General features: G+C 44.3%; 1 protein-coding gene across 1 annotated transcript in view; it reads right to left on the minus strand.

The window, feature by feature from the left end:
- The window catches only part of LOC138580877 (serine protease 27-like), a 232880-nt gene that overhangs the window by 10580 nt on the left and 201506 nt on the right, over positions 1–20794 (minus strand). The window lies entirely within an intron of this gene.

Here is a 20794-nt window from a genome sequence, read left to right on the forward strand (position 1 = left end):
GAATGGGCAATTACCAGGTCATTACGGCCTTGCCGGACCCAGTAATTGCCCATTCCGGGGCACTGGAAAATATTCTTCCCCATTCCCCTTTGAGCCCCAAAGGGCTCAATGGGAATGGGAAAGCCGGAAGCACTGGCACCGTTATAAAGAGTGCCGGTGCATCCGACATGCTCTGCTCGTGGCTGCCGATACGGCCGCCAGGTCAGAACTGGCGGCCGCAATGGCACCCATGAGCAGAACTCGTAGTTTGCTAGTCCGGGAACTACGGCACCGGCATGCTTATTGGTACCGTAGTTCCTGGGCCGGCAACCTTATAATGAGGCCCAAGGTTTCGAAATTGGCTCCAAACCAACTTGAAACCAGAGAAGCCCCTTTCAATAAATGTACCCACTGGTTCCGGGATGTAATGCGCTGCCTATCAGTAATTCTAAGTGGTACCAGGCTGCGTTGCCAAGGGGAATCTGCCTTCCATTTTATACGGATCAAATGGAGGGAGCTGAGGGTGGCCAATGGAATACTGGGAATTGATATGAGATGGCACCCCACACTTAAAAGCGCTACACAAATTAGTGCCCAGCCCTCACGCTGTATTGACTACCTCTCCAAAACCAGCCCACAATGTTTTGCGGTCCCTGGCACCAATGTAGCCCTACTCGAAACCAGTCTGCAAAGTTCTGTGCTCTCTGGCGCAAATACATTCCCACTGGGGAAAAGGTTACTGGGCAAGTCGGCTTGGCCGAAGTATTCTTCTCATGGGTATAATCGATGAGCCTGCTGTTCTCGAAAAACCCATTCGAAGAGACCCTAATTGGGTACTGAGCTCTTGGACTGCATCGGGCCCCAGGGTTACCGTGATCATCTGAACTATGAGGATGGAATGCAGAATCTATCTATTATCTCACTTTCCTTGTTGTTTATATGTGTCATGTTGTACTTTTATGGCCTCATGGGCGAAATAAAGTTACTGATGATGATGATGATGAGACTGTTAATTAATCATAACCGCTGGCAATTATTTAATTCTTTCATTTTTCAGCTTGCTCTACTATCAAAGCAGGGGGGAAGCAAGTGCTGCATTCTGCACCTCACTGATGGCCATTGAGGCTGAAACATGTCTGGGGCTGCGTATGGCTTTATGCAGAAGGAATGTGACCCAGTAGTCCAGCTCAACAGCTCTTTTTATGAGGGGACCAACCCTGATTTCCATACCATGGGCCTCATTACCGGTTTGGCTGTAGCCGTGCCTGTAACAAAAGCACGGCTGCCGCCGAACCCGTGATTTTACTGGCACCCACGAATGGGCAATTAACGGGTCATGCCGAGTTCGGCAGACCCGATAATTGCCCATTCGCGGGTGCCGGCAATGAGGGACTCTCCACCCCCTTTCGGCCCCATAGGGCTGAATGGGAATGGGGGAGCTTGGATGCACCGGCACCGTTCATAACGGTGCAGGTGTATCCACGAGTTGTGCTTGCGGGTGCCGCACTGCCCGCCAGGTCGGACCTGACGGGTACAGCGAGACCCGCGCACACCACTCATAGTATGGTGGTACCTAGCAACGGTGCCGGTAGCGATACCGGTGCCGTTGTTGCCTTACCGCCATACTTATAATGAGGCCCCATGTGTCTCCACCTGTAATGTTACAACTTACTGAAATACGATTTATTGGAAGACCACCAAAGTGTTATTGAAAACTAAAATAACTGTAATTGGGCCTCCATTATGAGGGGTGAATTTATACAGATGTGGAAAACTTCATAATACAATTTTCATTTCTGTTGGTATTATAGATAATTTTTCAGATAACATCTCCAGTATATTGCACAAATGTCATATGTTCATCTGTCACAGGTTGCGGGTAAACATCAACGTATAAGGCTATTTGTTAAATAATGCTGTTTCGATCAACAACTGCCTTCCTCAGTGAATCTGTGAGACGTTTGTACTTTTTTGGGGCCAGCTATAGTAATGGAAGCGTGCATGTTTGTTCTCAGATTTATGTAATCATATAATTGTTTGGGGACTTCCACATTATGTTTCACTTTCTCTTAAATGCTGTTTTGCACTGCCTTATCGTCTGTCTTGCTTTATAATTGGTGATGTATCCGGCAACACTGGACAATCAACAATGGACCGTCACTGAGCCAGAAACAAGCGCTGACAAGGACAACCTCTTTGGCTTGGCCTTGTATGTTTGTGGTGGGTCTGTATAGGGCAAATCTAGTTTCGAAGCACCATAGCCCTGTTCAATAAGGGGCTACAGTAATAACGCACGATACAATTAGAAGGATAGATTATTAGGTACAACATTCATTCATTGCCCGTTTTATTTTTTCCGTTGAGTTTTTTGCTGAAAAATCTTGTCTGAAAAATACTCATCGGAATATATGGGTGAGTGGGTAAGGGCATATAAGGGGTAGGGTGGTTGGAGGATAGAGAATAAATAACAGATAAGGAAGGTTTTTCTGTAAAATATTTTTGGCAAAAAACTCAGCGAAAAGCAATCCAGGGATGAATGATTATAGAACCGATTATTATGGGCACATTTATAAAATGGCAAGTGACCAGGCCAAGGGAGACGTCCTAATCGCCGGCTCCAGAGAATCTCTTCAACGGAAGTTTTAATGGTCCATTATGTGGTGTTATATAGTTTATTATGGTGAAATGTGTGTTGTGACTGATGTGATGGGGGTACCGTGATCATGCCTAGATATGCAAAGCTATTTACACCTCACACATACATACATGGTGTTAAAGGCCTTAGAATGGAAATGATTTGGGTTACAAATGCCATATAGCATCGGTTTATAGTGCCTGGCTTTTGACTTTCATTTCGGCTACTGTAGTTAGATGCGTGCAGCAAGTATTATTTTCCAAGCAGATTGTTTGGAAGCCATGAAAATGCCAGGGACACAGAATGATAGACTATGGTGTTCTTCACAATGCAGTGCAAAGTCTGTGCAGTTATTTTGTACTGCAAAAATGACTATGCACTGACTTTGCACAGACTTTGCACTGCAAAAATACACTTTGCCCCACTCCATGAATCAGGTTTTGTGTCGGCAGTGCAAACTCACTTTTCAGCAGTGCAAAGTCACTTTGAACCGTGCCAAAAATTCCATGAATTGGGCCCATAATCTATCCAAGCTGAAGCTACGCTTGGAATGAACAGCACATGGATCATTGTTGTATTGTTTGTATTGTTTATTTATTTACAGAGCGCACCGGGGCGTTAGGCAACTGGGCACTTCATACACATCATATGTACATTAGACACTGAAACATGAGCTAAAAAGGCTGGCACAATTAGATGAGGGCTGAAAGAAGAAATAAAAACACAGCAGTCTATGTAAATCTATTTACACCTGTACACAAGTAGTTGATGATTAAATATAGTGTTGTTAGGCTGCAATGTCTGCTTAGATACGAAAATGTACAAGCAGCAGCACTTGAATGATGCATTCAAAGCAATTGGCTTAAATACAGATGTTATGACACAACACTGCCTACCACTCTATTATAGGAGAAATTGTCATGCAGCCATATTGGGCTAGTTTGTTTCAGTGTAACAACATGTATCAGTTGTTAATGCCTGGCTGCAGCCCGAAAGTTCTGGAAAGCCCCACCTAGTTACACAGATCAGCACCTATCAAGTGTACTGTCCATACGTGTTTTGGGCTTTATGTCAGCTAATTAAACACTATAAAAACAGCCCGTAATTGGGAGAGGGGATTCAGGAGGGAGAGGCTGCTGAGACCACATGGTAATGCGAGAGATGTCAAAGAAAAGGAGATGTGAGTGGCCATAGACAGAGAGACAAGCAGGAAAAGGCACAAAACAGCCAAAGAGATGCCATCATACACAGTGAAGACAACACAGGTTAGTTCCATAATACTGTTTATATGAATGAATCAATGCAAGGATGTTTGTATATAATTTCACACAATGAAAGCGTCATTACTTTAATACTTTTAACTTAGCGCTGAAAGCAGATAGACTTATTTGGAATAACTGTGCTGTCCTTGAAGAGAGAGTGAGGCTTTTGCATAAATTTGCACCTAAAAGCACAGTATAATCATCAGTAAGAACTGTGACAATTGGTAACACGAAATGAAGGGAGGCTTTTAAAGCCTGAGAAATCCATTAAATTGGGTTCTAAAAATGTATGAATATTTGATTGCACATATTTTTTACAAAAAATGCAAAACACATAGTGATTCTTTATTCAAATTAAAGTGCCAGGTATACATATTGAGTGCATACAGCTGTCGAGTCATATTTATAAGGCTACAAGTGTTTCATCTATCCATGAAATGCATGCTTTCCTACAGAAGATAAGACAATAGTTATTCACCAAAATAAGTAAAATGCTTGCCTGTAAATTAAGACAAACATTACTTACCCAGTAATATTCTTTCTGTGGTTTGTACCCCATTAGAGTCACATTTCTTGTATAGGCCGCTGTCTAGTGGTTGTCTTGAAATATTTCATATTGTTTCGAGTTTGAAAAATAGGGCTTTGACATGGGCGTTCCTGTCTCATTATCCCTATCTTACGTGCACAGGAACCCATGATCCTTCATGTCTCAATGTCCTCAGATTGTTTATATTTCTGACATGGTGTTTGTGTGTGTTGCAAATGGAATTACGGATGTAGCTGATCATTGGTTCTGTTCTGTTACTTCCTTGTGGTGCACCAAGGCAGACACATGTGACTCTAAGCAGATACACCACCAAAGGTTTATTACTGGGAAAGTAATGTTTATTTTCTGAGGTTTGTGAATCTGCTTAGATTCACATGCTTTGCATAGATTAGCAAGAAGTACCTGTAGAAGGTGGTGGGTAAGGAGCAGGTACAGTGGAAAAAAGGTGTTTAAGTACTGCTTGCCCCACCTGTGAATCAGCAATTTCTTGTGCATCTACATAGAAGTGTTGTATAAACGTATCGTCTGAACTCCAAATTGCAACCTCAAAGTTCTCCTCCAATGGCACGTTAGCAATAAAAGCCAACGTTGTTCCTGTGCTACGTGTAGAATGGATCCTTGGTGTGAATTGTAAAGTTATATGCACTAATGTATAACAGAGTTAAATACACTTGACAAGCCACTGAGTAATGATGGATTTGGTTACTGCAGCACCTTCTCAGGAAATTGTAATAGATAGAAAGTATTGGCTTGACGTTCTTATTGCCTTTGTTTTATTCAATTTAAATATTACAGCTCTACACATGTCTAGTGTGTGCAGTGCTCTTCCCCCCAATTTTGTGGATTTTGGAAAAATGTTGGCAACTCTAGGGATTGGTTTATGTGGAATTTCAAAATGTATTTAGCAAAGAAACGAGGATGGGTTCCCATAACCACCTTGTGTTTGTGAATTGAGACACACGGCTTGGTAACAGAAAGAGCCTGTAGTGCACTTACTCCTTCTAATAGATGTGACTGTTATTAGAAAAGCAACCTTGTATACGAGTTCCTTTGATGTAGCTTAATGAATTGATTCAAAAGGAGCCACATGAGCCTGTGCAGAACCGTGTTGAAGTCTCACCCAGGAGGTGAATGAGCAACTGGTAGATGAGTTTGTTTGACACCTTCCTTGAAGGCCTTAACTACAGGAACCTTCCACCTAGATATTTTGTGTTGGGATGTTGTATAAACTGCTAATGCTGTCAGGTATACTTTAAGAGAGTTATAGATTAATCCAGCATCTAAGAGATTGAGGGCGGTAAATCACAATATCTGCTGGTGAATATTTAACTGGGTTGATATCTTTTTACGTGCATCATATGACAAACTGTTTCTACTTGTTGAAATAACAGTGTCTAGTATTTGGTTTCCTGAATACCCTCAATATCTCTGTACACCTTGTTGTTAAATTCAAGTGATAAAACTCTATGACTTTAGGAGACAAACTACCGAGTTTATTGTTTGAGGGCATGGGTGTGCTGGTTGTCTGTGCTGCTGTGTTAGTCAGTTGTGTACATGAATGGTGATTGAACTGCCATACTTAAGAGGGTAGGGTACAACATTTGATTTGCTTAAAATTGGTGCAATTAGGATTAGAGTCGGTTGTTCAAAGAATAGCTTATGTACCAACTTTCGGATTCGAGGTGTTGTAGGAAAAGCATATGCAAATATCCAGAACCAATTTAATGCGAGGAGTCAGAAATGAAACTTGGACTCAAGACAGCCATGATTCTGGTTAAAGACTTTTATTAAAAATAAAAGGGGTTGGGAAAATGCCTATCTGACTCTGCTCTAAGAGGAATTTCGGTCTGTGTCAGAATGCCCAAAAAAAAATGGTCCCATGTCCAAAGTTCTATTCTGACCCTCACACTATCAACTAAGTAACAGTGAAGATGAACATTTCTTTAACCTTGGGTGGTTTAGAAAAGTGTTCACAAAGAAAGAATAAATAGCTCCAACACAAAAGTTCTTCCAGCATAATTGCCCTTGCTCCAGAGCAAAACATTTCAGCCCGAGCAGCATTTAAATTGGCATATCTTACAAATGGACTCAGATATCTCAAGTTACTTAGATGAACAAGTCAACATTACTTTCAGGAAAGCCAAAATCTTACAAGATATCTTGAGCCACTCTCACTTTACCAGCAAAAAGCAAAACAAAGCACTATCACAACTATGGGATTCACAGACCCTACAAGGAAACTATAAATGTGGCAAATGTATCAGCTGCCCCTTGTTTGGCAATGGAAAACAAGACATAAGATTACCTAATGGCAAAATACACAAAATTAAAGATTTTATCAACTGTAACACCAAATCTGTAATTTACGCCATAGAATGTGTTTGCAACAGACTATATGTAGGCAGCACGACAAGGAAGCTCAAAACCAGGATACAAGAACCTTTTAGAGCTATAATCAAAGAAGATACAAGATACCCTCTAGGATACCACCATGCAACAGAACATAATAATGAACCTAAAAACACAATGAAATTCTATGGAATATAAAAAATCACCAGGCCACGGGGGGGGGGGGGGGAATTTGGAGAACATATTAAGATCCAGAGAAGCATTTTGGATCTGTACCTTTGACAATTGCCATAGTGGACTGAATGCAAACGCAGAGATGATTCATCTCCTTTGAACTATGTATGGACTAATTGGCTGTTCAGCCAGTGAGGATCAGCTTAACAATTTGTGAATTTTAAGTTGACCATTTACTGTGAAACTGTTTAATCAGGATATTATGTACTCGATAATTTTCTGCGTTTTATTTTTCCTATTCGCACACATACTGTTCTCCTTTATTCTCAGTCGCACATATGCCTATTGATTTAAGGACAATAAGACACAAGAACTGTACCAAAAAAAAACGAACCAAGATGGAGGATCGGCGATCATGTGATCGTATTAACACAGTGAGACTAACCAAATATTCAACATAACCAAAAAGGAAAGCAATTTAATGCCTATACCTTTCAAATAGATGTGATTGCTTGAATTTTTCACTATGACGTACTTTGTTCAATTTTCATCAAGCAGCTCTAATGCTGAGTCTTTCCTGATTCTAAATGGCGGCCTCGCGTTCACGTGACAGTATAGGACACGTGACCTTGAACCCAGCTTTTCTCTATCGTTTAGTGCTGCCGTGTATGGACTGTAGGTTATCACGTTGTGATCCGATAGAGCAACACGGAAGTCTGTTCCCAATTACAGATAAAATCTAACCAAGGTAAGAGGGAGAGTTCACCTTCGCACAAATACTGTTAGACTTTGTATCTCAAACAAGCAACCTTAAACAAATCTGTTCCAAAACTAAAACTTGGGTATCTCGTCGCTCTACACAGGCTTACTACAAAATCTTTGGCCAAAAACAATCACTTTAGCCAAACGACTTTATGCAACAACATATATACCTATTTGAGTACTTTCTTTCCTAACTTAAAAGTGCAAGTCCTTAAACCAATAAGCAACAAATATGTGCTTTTGTAGCACAATGTTTAAAATGATGCCAATTTGTATCTATTGTAAGGTATTTTAGTGAACTGTTCTGTTTACTTTTTATTTTCAGTTGTATTGGAAATATTTAAAGCCATATGTGAGGCTATTTGGTTTTCCTCCTGAAGAACGGTCAGACAACTCATGACAGAGAAACACGTGTCGAGGAATCTAACCTATGTTGCATCATTAGCAAAGAAGAACACAATTTAATTTTAACGAACAATTTCGAAATTAAACGCTTTGCCAAATCATTTAATCTTTTGGAGAGATTTTTTCCTCCTTTTTTCATAAACACCACGAAAAAAAACAAACCTACTCATTACTCAAAACCAAGTGACAATCAGGGATGGGCACAGTGTAACAGCATTCCACTTTTTCTTGACCCCTGCTCTAGAGAGTTGCCCCGTCCCCCTGGATTCCTCTTTACATTCTGATATTTTCACAAACAACAGTTCTTTTTTCCTTTGTTGGCCAGCAACAACACTGATACAGAAGACTGTATGGCTTTGTACTTTTGTCTCTTTCAGGATACCTGCAGGGTTTTGCTCCTTCTCTCCTGGTTAACACAATATTTTTCCAAGTCCTGATATTTCTTCTCAGGACTTCTTTAACTCTTGTACATTTCTTGTACCTGCCTGGTATTCTCTCCTGCCAGGCCTTTGTAATCATACACTTGTAATAGCCTGCTATACTCTCCTGCCAGGGCTTCTTGTTTTCTCACACTTGTAGTTGCCTGACATACTCTCCTGCCACTGCTTCTTGTACTCACACACTTGCAATTGCCTGGTATACACTCCTGCCAGGGCTTCTCGTATTCACACACTTGTAATTGCCTGGTAAACTCTCCCATCAGGATGTCTGTTCATACAGGCTATGTGCCCTCTGACAGTGTTGCACATATACGTTGTTTAATACTGTATCTTCTTGATAAATTATCCTGTCTGGGTTGCCCATGTACGTGCACTATATGCCTTCACAAACTTGTAAGGGTTTTGCTTGTAGTTCAATTGCCCCATTACCAATAAGCTCTCTTGCTCTCTCTCTTTCGGTTGCTTTATTTATAATTCCTTGCCTTTGGCATGGCCACCGCTACACCCCGGTGTCTCTGGGTGGACACACCGGTTCTTGTTGACATTCCTGGTTTCTCCTGTGGTCAGCCAGTGAAGGTTTTCCATCTGCTTCCTTCTCGTGACCGCTTCCTCTTGGATTTCCAGTCTCTTGCGGCTTCTGCTGGGTTGTTCTGTTTTGTTATGGCTCTGGTGAGCAAAAGTGCTGTTTTCTGTCACCTGCAAACACCCAGGTGTCTATTGTCGGCTCCTCGCATTCCTGCAGCCTGTCCTCCTTGTGCAGCACCTTCTTTCTCCTTGGTTCTTGAGCCGAACGGCTTCACCACTCAACCACAGCAGTCACAGCCTTTCAGTCTCTCGATCCTCATGCAGAGGCCAGCAGCAGACTTTGACTTTCTTCTTCTGCTCTGTACATTTCCCAGTCACAGGTGTGTGTCTGAAACAACTACAGCATTCATTGGCCTTGTGGCCTTCTTTGCTCTGCATTGTTCGGCCTTCTTCCTCGTCCAGGTATTTTGGTAAATCTGGCAAAGTAAGTCCATTCTTGACAATTTGCAAGATAAACTTGGATAAATATTCTTAATGGTTTTCAAGAGTAAGTCAGTCCGGGATGATTGATAGGTGGAACTGGAAAAGACAGTTTCATAAGTTTCACAACGCAGACCAGAGTTGGAAGGTTGGCCTATGGGTCTTGGGGAAAGGTTTTCTCTATTCTTCATAGGAGGATGAGTAGACTTATCACAATTGGCCATGAGGGTATTGGGTCTGTAAGGGTTATCTTCAAGGGAAAATGGGGGATGCTGCGTTCCATCTGGCGAGTCCACTTTACTCCCATTAGTATTGTCTCCGCCGACATAGTCCTCCTTCGGGCAAGCCATCCCCAGGGTCTGGATCAGGTAGCATCTGCCCTTCACCAGCCACATGGGGAGAGACTTTCCCACAGAAGATATGGTGACAACGCCAGATTCATCACAATAAACACAGAGCATTCACAGATCTTTTCTCTGGGTATTAGGATGCAAAGCTTGGGCGTTTTGCATTCTCGGCTGTTACAAACAGATCTACGGGAGGCATTCGGAAAATCTGTTTGAGTGTGTTTATGTTGATCTCACGCTGGTGGTTCTGTTCAAGCACCCTGCTTAGTTTGTTTGCAGGTAATTATGATCTCATGGGACGTGTTGTGTCCAGATGTCAATTCTCCTGGCACACCACTGCTATATGCCCTGTGATAGGAGTCAGAATGTAAATGAATGTGTCCCTACCTGTGTATGCACACCATGGCTGTTGTGTTGTCTGGATTGATTAATACGCTACAGTTGTATAGTCTTGTTTGAAAAGATAGTAAGGTCATCTTAATTGCTAGGAGTTCTAACACATTTATGTGTTTGCTTGCCCACTTTTGTGACCTTGCCCCCTTTGTAGTGAGCTCTTGACAATGGGCCTCCAGCCCAGTAGTGAGGTGCCTGGTGCCACTGTGGCCTGTACTGGTGTATCTCTGAATCTGTTACGCTCACCTGGCTCCCACAGAGGCATCGATCTGGACTGGACTGCTGCGATCTCCACCAATGTGATGCGTAGGGCCGAGATGACGGACTGGACTGGCCCACCTAGCTTCGTTTGCTTGGCCAGTAGGAATATTCTTCTGCAAGTGGAGAAAGGGAATTAACCACCCGTGGAGTTGAGCGTAAATCCCCCCACCCCGTTGTTCTCCCCAATGATCACCTTGGATGTCCCCTCTTATAGTCTTACTTGATGATTTGAAAAGATGAGCTCTCCATCCTGCATTGAGTGAAGGGGCGCGTAGATAACCAGTTGTTTCACTGGCTCGAAGGAATTGGTGAGTTCCAGGACAATATTGACTCTGATATTCCCGGCAAGACACCGTAAGTATGTAGTTCGTAAGAGTTCAAATGCCTGACTTTCACTCTTGTCCGATTCCTTGCAGGTTGCAGCTTGACCTTACTGAAGAGTTTCTTGTGATAACCGGTAATGTTCAGGTAAGGATTTGTATTATCCAACACAGTTCGATAAAATAATGTCCATATGTAACCTGTTGCTTTCTCCCTTATTCAGGCGCTGAGAGAAAGTATGAAGTCTCGGGGAATAATGCCTCCGGCGGTAAAATCAGGTAAGTCTTTTGTGGTGAGGCGGGTTCCCCTTGTTAGTCCCTTGTTTCACCTTGTTGTCCTTTTGTTTCCCCTTAGGGGCCGGGGTTCGGCTAGGATGCAGTGGAGGCTGCGCCGACCCATGAAGAAGAATAGTACCCCCGGTGGTAAAATCAGGTAAGTCTATGGGGGGTATTCCTCTATGTATTCCCTTGGCTCACCTTGCTGTTCTTGTCTTCTCCTTAGGTGCCGGCGTGCGGCGGGAACATGCAGGAGGATGCAGTGAAATGTGAAGATGCTGCAAAGGCCGGTGAGTTCAGTGCGGCGCTGCGGCAGGCGAGGCGGCGCGCATAAAATAACTTCTTTCTTCCAGCTCGAAGGCGCGATGGTTCGGGAATTCAGGTAAGGATCAAAGGTATTGCTCGTGTTCGAACCTTTTCTCCTTCTTTGTCCCTTTTTCTAGGAGCTCCAAACTCGAGGCGGGCGTGGCAGAAGACTGGATGCAGACTTGCAGGCACGGTGATCGTTACGCTGCTGGAAGCAGAATAACGCGAAGCGTGTGCTGCTCTTCGGGCGTGGTTTAAATAGCCTCCAAAGTAGTCCCAAGTAAGTATTCCTCCCCAGCCCCACCCGAGTAAAAAAATAGTCCCTAGGTAAAATAGTCCCTTCCAAGCCTCTTTTGGCTTGGAGCTCTTGCAGCATGGTCTGAATCAGGTAAGTTTGCAGCATGGTCTGCATCAGGTAAGTTTTAATCTATGAGCCTGGCGCCTATGGTGCCAGGACTGACTCTCCATATGAGCCTGGCGCAATAGGCACCAGGACTGCACCCAAATAGCCCCTAGCAGGGGTTGTTGGGCTTGCTTGGGGTAACTTGATGCCTGCTTCCGGGGTTGCTGGTCTGGGTCCCCGGGGGTAGGCATCATGACAGCACTCCCCCCCAAGGCCCCTCCTAAAGTTCTTCCCTGTGGTTTCAGTTTGTCTGGGAAATTTTGGTGGAATTTTTTCACCAATCGGGGTGCATGAACATGGCCACTAGGTTCCCATGACCTTTCCTGTGGTCCGTAACCTTTCCAGTCGATTAAATAAAAAAGTTTTGACTTTATCAGCTTGGAGTCCAAGATGTTCTTAACTTCAAATTTGGGTTCTGGGTCTACAAGGATGGGGTCTGGTGGCTTGGTTAGTCTTGTCCCTGGTTGTATGGGCTTCAAAAGTGACATATGAAAGACGGGATGAATTCGCATATTAGCAGGTAAGTCAAACTTGACAGCCACCGGGTTGATAATGGCCTTAATAGAGTAAGGTCCCAAATATCTGAGGTTAAAGGTCCGTGTCCCCTTTAGAGGTAAATGTTTTGTGGCTAACCATACTTGGTCCCCTATTTGGTATTGTGGAGAATCACTTCTATGCCGATCAGCATCTTTCTTGTATTTTTCTTTTCGCCTGTTTTAAATGTGTAGTTGCTTCCTTAAAGGCTTCTGTAATCGTAGAGTGCAGATGGTCCACTGCGGGCATTTAAGTGTTGGGGTGAGTCAAGGTCTGAGGTTCGGGGATGGTGCCCATATAAGGTATAAAAGGGGCTTTGTCCAGTTCCAGAGTGTACTGAATTATTGTATGCATATTCGGCGATCCAAAGAATGTCTTTCCAATTACTCTCCGTCAGATGTAACATACAACACAGATATTGTTCGGAGTCTGGTTGGTTCTATCCATTTGACCATCGGTCTGGGGGTGGTGACTGGTCGATAACCTCACATCAATTTGCACCAATTGACAGCATTTTTTCCAAAATTGTGAAATGAATTGACTGCCCCGGTCAGAGACCAATACGGACGGAAATCCGTGTATGCAAACAATGTTTTCGAGGAACTCCTTGGTCAGGATTGATGCAGAAGGTAATCCCTTTAAAGGAATAAAGTGGGCCATCTTGGAAAAAAGATCCACAATAACTAGAATGGTGTTAAATCCATTGCATGGTGGTAGATCAGTAATAAAGTCTAAAGATAAGGTGTGCCATGGTGTAGGCGGAATGTCTAAAGGTTGTAAGAGTCCAGCTGGTTTTTTCTTTTGACTTTTGTTTTGGGTGCAAATGCCAAAAGACATCACAAATGATTTAATATCCTTTCGCCAGGTGGGCCACCAGAATTGTCTTTTAATTTTAGCTTCAGTTTTTGCAATACCTGGGTGCCCCTCCATTAGGGTATCATGATAATGGGAAATGACTAGCTCTTGTGGTTCCTTGTGTGGCAGAAATAGCCGTCCTTGGTAATAAGGCAGATCATTGGTGACAGAGTAGTCCGGCCCTTTCTTTACCCAGTCCTGCAAGGCTGTAGAATCAAAGAGTTGCTGGATCTTTACCTGAATGTCCTCTAGTGTCTGTAGAGTAGTCATGCCAAGAATCCTTTGTTCGGGAATTGTAGGTACTAGTTCAGGGTTCACTTCTGCCTCTCCCATCCCTATTCGGGATAAGGGGTCTGCTTTACCATTCTTACAACCTGGTCGATAGGTTATCACGAAATACAACTCAGCAAAGAACAATGCCCATCGGAGTTGATGTGACGATTGGGCCTTGGCTGTCTTTAAATACTGTAAGTTCCAGTGATCGGTGATCACAGTAATGGTATGCCTGGCACCGAGAAGATAGTGCCGCCAAGCCTTAAAGGCAGATTTAATGGCTAATAACTCCTAATCGGTAACCGCATAGTTTAACTCAGGTGCCGAGAACTTTCTGGACCAAAACGCTACTGGGTGAAGCTGGCCAGCTTCAGGGTCCTTTTGAGACAGGACAGCTCCCATGGCTAGACTGGATGCATCAGTTTCCACTATGTATGGAAGTTCAGGGCATGGGTGCTTTAATACAGGTGCAGACGTGAATTTCGCCTTCAGCTCTTGGAGGGCATTTTCAGCTTCTTCAGTCCACATAAAGCGTTTATTTTTGCGCAAGAGTGCTGTGATGGGATGTACAACATGTGAAAAATCTGGGATGAATCTGCGGTAGAAATTGGCAAAGCCGAGCATACTTTGTACTCGTTTAACTGAACTTGGTGATGGCCACTTAAGGATTGCATCCACCTTTCGTGAGTCCATTCGGACTCCCTTTGGGGTCGGGATAAACCCAAGGAATTCCACTTCTGTGGCATGAAAAACGCATTTTTCCAGTTTTGCATATAGTTTGTGCTGGCGCAATTTCTCAAGGACTGCTCGGACGTGCTTCACATGGTCAGATTCTGGAGAGGAGTATACTAGAATATCATCGATATATACGACAACACAAATGTCAATGAGTTCACGAAGGACATCGTTCATGAAGTATTGGAGGCTGCAGGTGCATTGCACAACCCAAAAGGCATCACCTGGTATTCGAATAACCCATACTTAGTGCAGAATGCAGTCTTCCATTCGTCGCCCTCTTTTACACATACCAGATGGTATGCCCCCCGGAGATCTAATTTAGTGTATATGCAAGCGTCCTTCACTTGGTCTAGTAGTTCAGGGATCAGAGGCAATGGGTATCGGTTCTTAACAGTTATCTGGTTCAATGCGCAGTAGTCTATGCATGTTCTGAGGTCACCTTCCTTTTTGGGCACGAGGAACAAAGCTGAAGATGCAGGGGACTTAGATGGTGAATAAAGACATTGGCAAGGTATTGGTCTAAGTATTGTCGTAGGTGAAGGTTCTCAGGTTCCATAAGGGCATAGATCCTGCTACAAGGAGGTTGTGCACCGGTTATGAGATTGATTTGGCAATTGTACGATCTGTGAGGAGGTAAGGTGTTTGCCTGTTCTTTTTGGAAGACATCCTGGAATTCTTGGTATTCAGGAGGTAGCTGCATGACTACTGTGGTTACTGTGGCCAGGCCTGCGCTCAGATTTGTCTTTGGGTAACAGGTTTGCGCACAATCCGGGAAGGTTATTCTCTTCTCTCGCCAATCAATACAAGTATTATGTGTTTCCAACCAAGGTATCCCCAGTATTATTTGGAACTTTGGGGCCTTGATTAGATCAAACACAATAGCCTCTCGATGCCCATCATGTCCCAATAATGTCATCTCTGCGGTGGAATGAGTTACAGGCCCAGAGGCATTTTCAGTTCCATCAACTGTGGTGATGACATCTTAGGTGGTTTTTCGGCAGAGAGGCAGATTCATCCTGGAAGCCAATTCGTAGTCCAATTAGTTTCCTATGGCCCTGCTATCAATGTATGCCCTTACTGTGTGCATACGCGATGGCTGTCCTGGATCTACGAGGACCATTGGTATGATGAAATGCGAGGTCTGAGTATCCTTCTTCAAGCTCGGCAAGCCTACCTCTATGCTTGTTGGGCGTGGTCGTTTCCCGGGTATGACTCCATATGGATTTTATCAGCAGCTCCTACCACCTTCTTGTGTGGTTTTACAGGGCAATCCCGTAAAAAATGCCCAGAAGTTCCACAATATAGACACAATTGCATTTGCTGTCTCATTTCCCTTTCCTTCTGGGTTAAGGGTCCTTTAACCCCTCCAATTTGCATGGGTTCTGAAGCCTCTGTCCCTTTGGGGTTAGCGTGGGTTTTGACCAACACCCTGTTCTCAAACTTGGCTCAATCAGCCTTTCTGTTCTGAAGTCTATGATCTAACTGGACCACTAAGTCTATATATTCAGCACAGTCTTGAGGTGGGTTCACAACTTGAGCCAAGACATCCTTGAGTTCTCCTCGAAGCCCTCGATGAAATAACGTGATTCGTTTTACCTCAGGCCATCTAATTTCCACTATCAACCTATTAAAGGTTGCGATGTAAGATAAAAGATCCTGGTTACCCTGTCGTAGGGACAAAAGTTCGTTATCCAGGGCCTGTCCTTGGGAGTGCCGGGCAAATCGTCTTTCCATGCTCGTTTGAAAGCCCTGAAAATCCCGAAGAATTGGGTCATCCTGAGTAACTAGTGGAATTGACCAATCAGCTGCACTACCGCTGAGATATGACAATACAAAGGCTACCTTGGCTTGATCGTTTGGGAAGGCTCCAGGTCTGCATAAATAGTGCAAGCGGCATTGGTTCATAAACACAGCGAACCTTGTGGGATCTCCAGCAAAGCGTTCCGGTGGAGATAATGGAATATTTCCAGGTAGGTTTATTTGCTCAGGGTTACTCGATAACAGGAGCTGGATTTCCCCCGGAACCAGGTAGGGGTGCTTGGCCAGCCTGCCTTTGCAATAGTTGCCTAGCAAGGTCATCAGTTCGTTCCTTTGACAAAATCAGTTCACTCCTAAGGGCATTGGTTTCTTGACGGGCGGAATGCACTTCAGCCCTCAGTTCCCCTAGTAATTGGGCCAATTGGTCAGTCTCTGAGGTATCCATAACGCCCGGGTGGGAATTTGTAGGTAGGCTTTGCGTTCTGTTACGCTCACCTGGCTCCCACAGAGGCATTGATCTGGACTGGACTGCTGCGATCTCCACCAATGTGACGCGCAGGGCCGAGATGACGGACTGGACTGACCCACCTAGCTTCGTTTTCTTGGCCTGTAGGAATATTCTTCTGCAAGTGGAGAAAGGGAATTAACCACCCGTGGAGTTGAGCGTAAATCCCCCCACCCCGTTGTTCTCCCCACTGATCACCTTGGATGTCACCTCTTATAGTCTCACCTGATGATTTGAAAAGATGAGCTCTCCATCCTGCATTGAGCGCAGGGGCACATAGATAACCAGTTGCTTCACTGGCTCGAAGGAATTGGTGAGTTCCAGGACAATATTGACTCCGATATTCCCGGCAAGACGCCGTAAGTATGTAGTTCGTAAGAGTTCAAATGCCTGACTTTCACTCTTGTCCGATTATTTGCAGGTTGCAGCTTGACCTTACTGAACAGTTCCTCGTGGCAACCGGTAATGTTCAGGTAAGGATTTGGATAATCCAACACAGTTCGATAAAATAATGTCCATATGTAATCTGTTGCTTTCTCCCTTATTCAGGCACTGAGAGAAAGTATGAAGTCTCGGGGAATAATGCCTCCGGTGGTAAAATCAGGTAAGTCTTTTGTGGTGAGGAGGGTTCTCCTTGTTAGTCCCTTGTTTCACCTTGCTATCCTTTTGTTTCCGCTTATGGGCCGGGGTTCGGCTAGGATGCAGATGAGGCTGCGCCGACCCGTGCAGTGGAGGCTGCGCCAACCCGTGAAGAAGAATAGTACCCCCGGTGGTACAATCAGGTAAATCTATGCGGGGTATTCCTCTGTGTATTCCCTTGGCTCACCTTGCTGTTCTTGTCTTCTTCTTAGGTGCCGGAGTGTGGCGGGAACATGCAGGAGGATGCGGTGAAATGTGAAGATGCTGCGAAGGCCGGTGAGTTCAGCGCAGTGCTGCAGCAGGCGAGGCGTCTCGCATAAAATAACTTCTTTCTTCCAGCTAGAAGGCGTGATGGATCGGGAATTCAGGTAAGGATCAAAGGTATTCCTCTTGTTCTAACCTTTTCTCCTTCTTTCTCCCTTTTTCTAGGAGCTCCAAACTCGAGGCGGGCGTGGCAGAAGACTGGATGCAGACTTGCAGGCACGGTGAGCGTTACGCTGCTGGATGCAGAATAATGCAAAGCGTGTGCTGCTCTTCGGGCGTGGTTTAAATAGCCTCCAAAGTAGTCCCAGGTAAGTATTCCTCCCCAGCCCCACCCGAGTAAAAAAATAGTCCCTAGGTAAAATAGTCCCTTCCAAGCCTCTCCATATGAGCCTGGCGCCATAGGCGCCAGGACTGAACCCAAATAGCCCCTAGCAGGGGTTGTTGGGCTTGCTTGGGGTAACTTGATGCCTGCTTCCGGGGTTGCTGGACTTGGTCTGGGTCCCCGCGGGGTAGGCATCATGACAGAATGGTCTGACTTTTAAGAGGGTTGAATGTGTCCCTCAATTCAGAGCACTTACTACCTCTTTTTACACTACCACTAGATCGTTCCATTAGACATATCTGACCATTGCCATGAGAGCCACTGTTGAATGCAACACATGTCAAGGTGTGTGTGGGGGACTATGTAGGTGCAGAAAGCTATCATGCCTAGGAGTTTCATTGCTCTTCTTCCGGTTATCTGGACACTGGTCTGGGATTGGGGAATTTGTATTATAATTCTTTGTACTCTTTGTTGAGATGGGCATGCTATTGCCAGTTTTTTATCCAGTGTTGCCCCTAAAACTGTTTGCTTTCCCTGGGCAATAGTCTTGACTTGATCACGTTGGTCATAAAACACATCTTTTGTAAAAGGTGTACGGTCTTTTGTGTTTTGACCAAACAGCTTGCTTGTGTTCCTCCAGCTATGAGCCAGTAGTCCAAACATGGATAGATGGGAATGTTCTGGTAAACCAGGTGTGCTGTCACTAACACAAGCAGATTTGTGAACACATGAGGTGCCGATTACATTCCAAAAATAGCATCTTCCAATGGCAATGTTATGTTCTTATTTTGAACCTTAGTAATCACCTGTGAGCCGGGAACATTGAAATATGAAAGTATGCATCTTTCTTGTCTATTGTGGTGATATAAACTCCCTGTATGAGGAGTGTGACGACTTCCTGCATGGTGGTTATGCTGAATTTCTGTGGTTTTACATATTTGTTTCCATATTCTACCAACCAACACCATGGGATGCCATGAGGATCATGTGCAGTGTAGGAGAGAAAGGAAAAATCCCCAAATGGGTTGTCAGCCTTTTAAAGGCTTTACACAGCACCTTATCCAATTAGGCACAGCCTATCAGGCTGCTACACTCTCACAAGAACAAGTGCAGACCTTCACAGGAAGCCCAGCGCCAGTGCAGGGCCACAGGGTGTGTAAGTACTAAGTCTCAGTCAGACAGTGTGGTGTTTAGAGTAGGAGCTGATGGCAAGAGTTTAGGGTGAGTTGGAGAGGGAGGAAGGAGATTGGTGGAAGATTGAAGACAGGAGAAGGCTGGAGAAGAAAGGTGCAGATACATCATCAGAAGTAGAAGGTTGGATTGACAGTTGAGCAGGAGGTAGGGTTAAGTCGTCATGATGTAGGGAATTGATTCAGAGTAGAGAAGGTGGTCAGGTGAAGTCATCACGAGGAGGAGGTTGGATTGGATTGGAGTTAAGGAGGATGTGGGTTCGAAACATTGGCCGAAAGAGGCTACAGAGGTGAATTAGGAGGGGGGTACTGGAGACTAGCAAGGCAATATCTAGTAAGCTCGGGAAAGCATGAGGGGCACGCTTGAGAGAAGGAACACGCACTTGTCATGGTGTTGAGGAGGAGCAGGAACCGAGCAGGCGTAAACAGGCGTTAAAGAGGGAGTTCAGAACCCTAATAGAAGGAGGGAACAGAGACCTCTTAAGCTCACCTATGGAAGCTAAGGAAGGCAAACCAGGTTGTCTTTGTCATAAAATAGCATCAAATGTCTACTTTCCACAAATTATAGCAGAGACACAGCAATTGCTGCATGAGCAACACACTTAAACATTGGCAGACGTATCCCACTAACAACCTGAGACATACAGGAATAAGGTCTAGAGTACATCTGTGTAACTGTGAATGATGGGGCAGTACCATGAAACCTTGTGAACTTTAAATGCACCTGGAAACTGATGAAACTGTGGAAAACAGACTACTCTAACACTTTGTTTTCCCCAGAAGAGAACCTTTGTGTTCAAAATAATACAAAACATTTTCACCTAAGATTTGTGTTCAGTCTATTTGTGGAACCCACGCGGCTATATGATAGATGTGCCAGGAGTTGGGATGTTTCAGAAGCCTAGCCAGGCCCTCCAGGCGCTAGAGTCCTGGTGATTAGAATAGCTAGATGGTGCATGCACCTATAAAGGCTACGCCTGGCTCGGCAGCAATGGAATTGTAAAATATGGACCAGGTAAACATGGTAGCAAAGGGCTAGAAGATGCTGGCCTGGAGGTTTTAACTTACATCGCGCAGTTGTAATTGTGCTAGACCCTAGCAGTATCTAGCAGTATCTTCTAGCAATATATTATACCACACACAGTGGTGTAAGTCTCAGCCAAGGATGATATCACCCTCTGTTTTAATGTTAACTATTCATTATGCAAAAGGTGCTTTGTAACACGTTATTTCAATTATTACCTATAACTCTGGAGTGCAATAATGCTTGTTACAAAAACCTTGCTCGTGCGGTTTGTTTATAGCAGCTGAATCTCGTAAACTAGACAGCTTGCTGAGCCACTCATCCTTTCTCTGAGTACTATTAAAAAGGCTGCAAATGCCGGCATAAGTTGTAATATCTTTTTATTAAAAATGTTTCCTCAGAAGCAATGACACCTCAGGTGGCGTCACAAGCTCACAGTGAACTCTACGTTAAAGGTGATTTCATGGTCCCTGGTCCCATCTGTCAATCAGAGAGTGGTCAGACCGAATTCAGGGTAGAAGCAAGTGGGCCTTTGGTTGGCAGACTCCAGTGATAACGTGTTACTGCCAATCAACATACCCATCCATTCTTCACATTTCCCAGACTCAGGCTGCATGCACACTTATAAGGACATTGAGGGAGGGAATACAGGGGGCCATAGGCACTAGAAACAGGTTAGGCAAAGAAAAGGCAGAACCAATATTGGTATTTGCTTTGGTGGATCTGTGGCTGTGCGCCCTTCAAACTATTTTCCCGTGAGCTTCACCTTTGCCTCTCCTAACTGCCGAGTCTCTGGGTATGCATCAGCGATTCCCTCCCTTGTATTCT

The sequence above is a fragment of the Ambystoma mexicanum genome, chromosome 3p, assembly GCF_040938575.1.
Source record: "Ambystoma mexicanum isolate Mex_15411 chromosome 3p, UKY_AmexF1_1, whole genome shotgun sequence".
Classification (NCBI taxonomy): Eukaryota; Metazoa; Chordata; class Amphibia; order Caudata; family Ambystomatidae; genus Ambystoma; species Ambystoma mexicanum.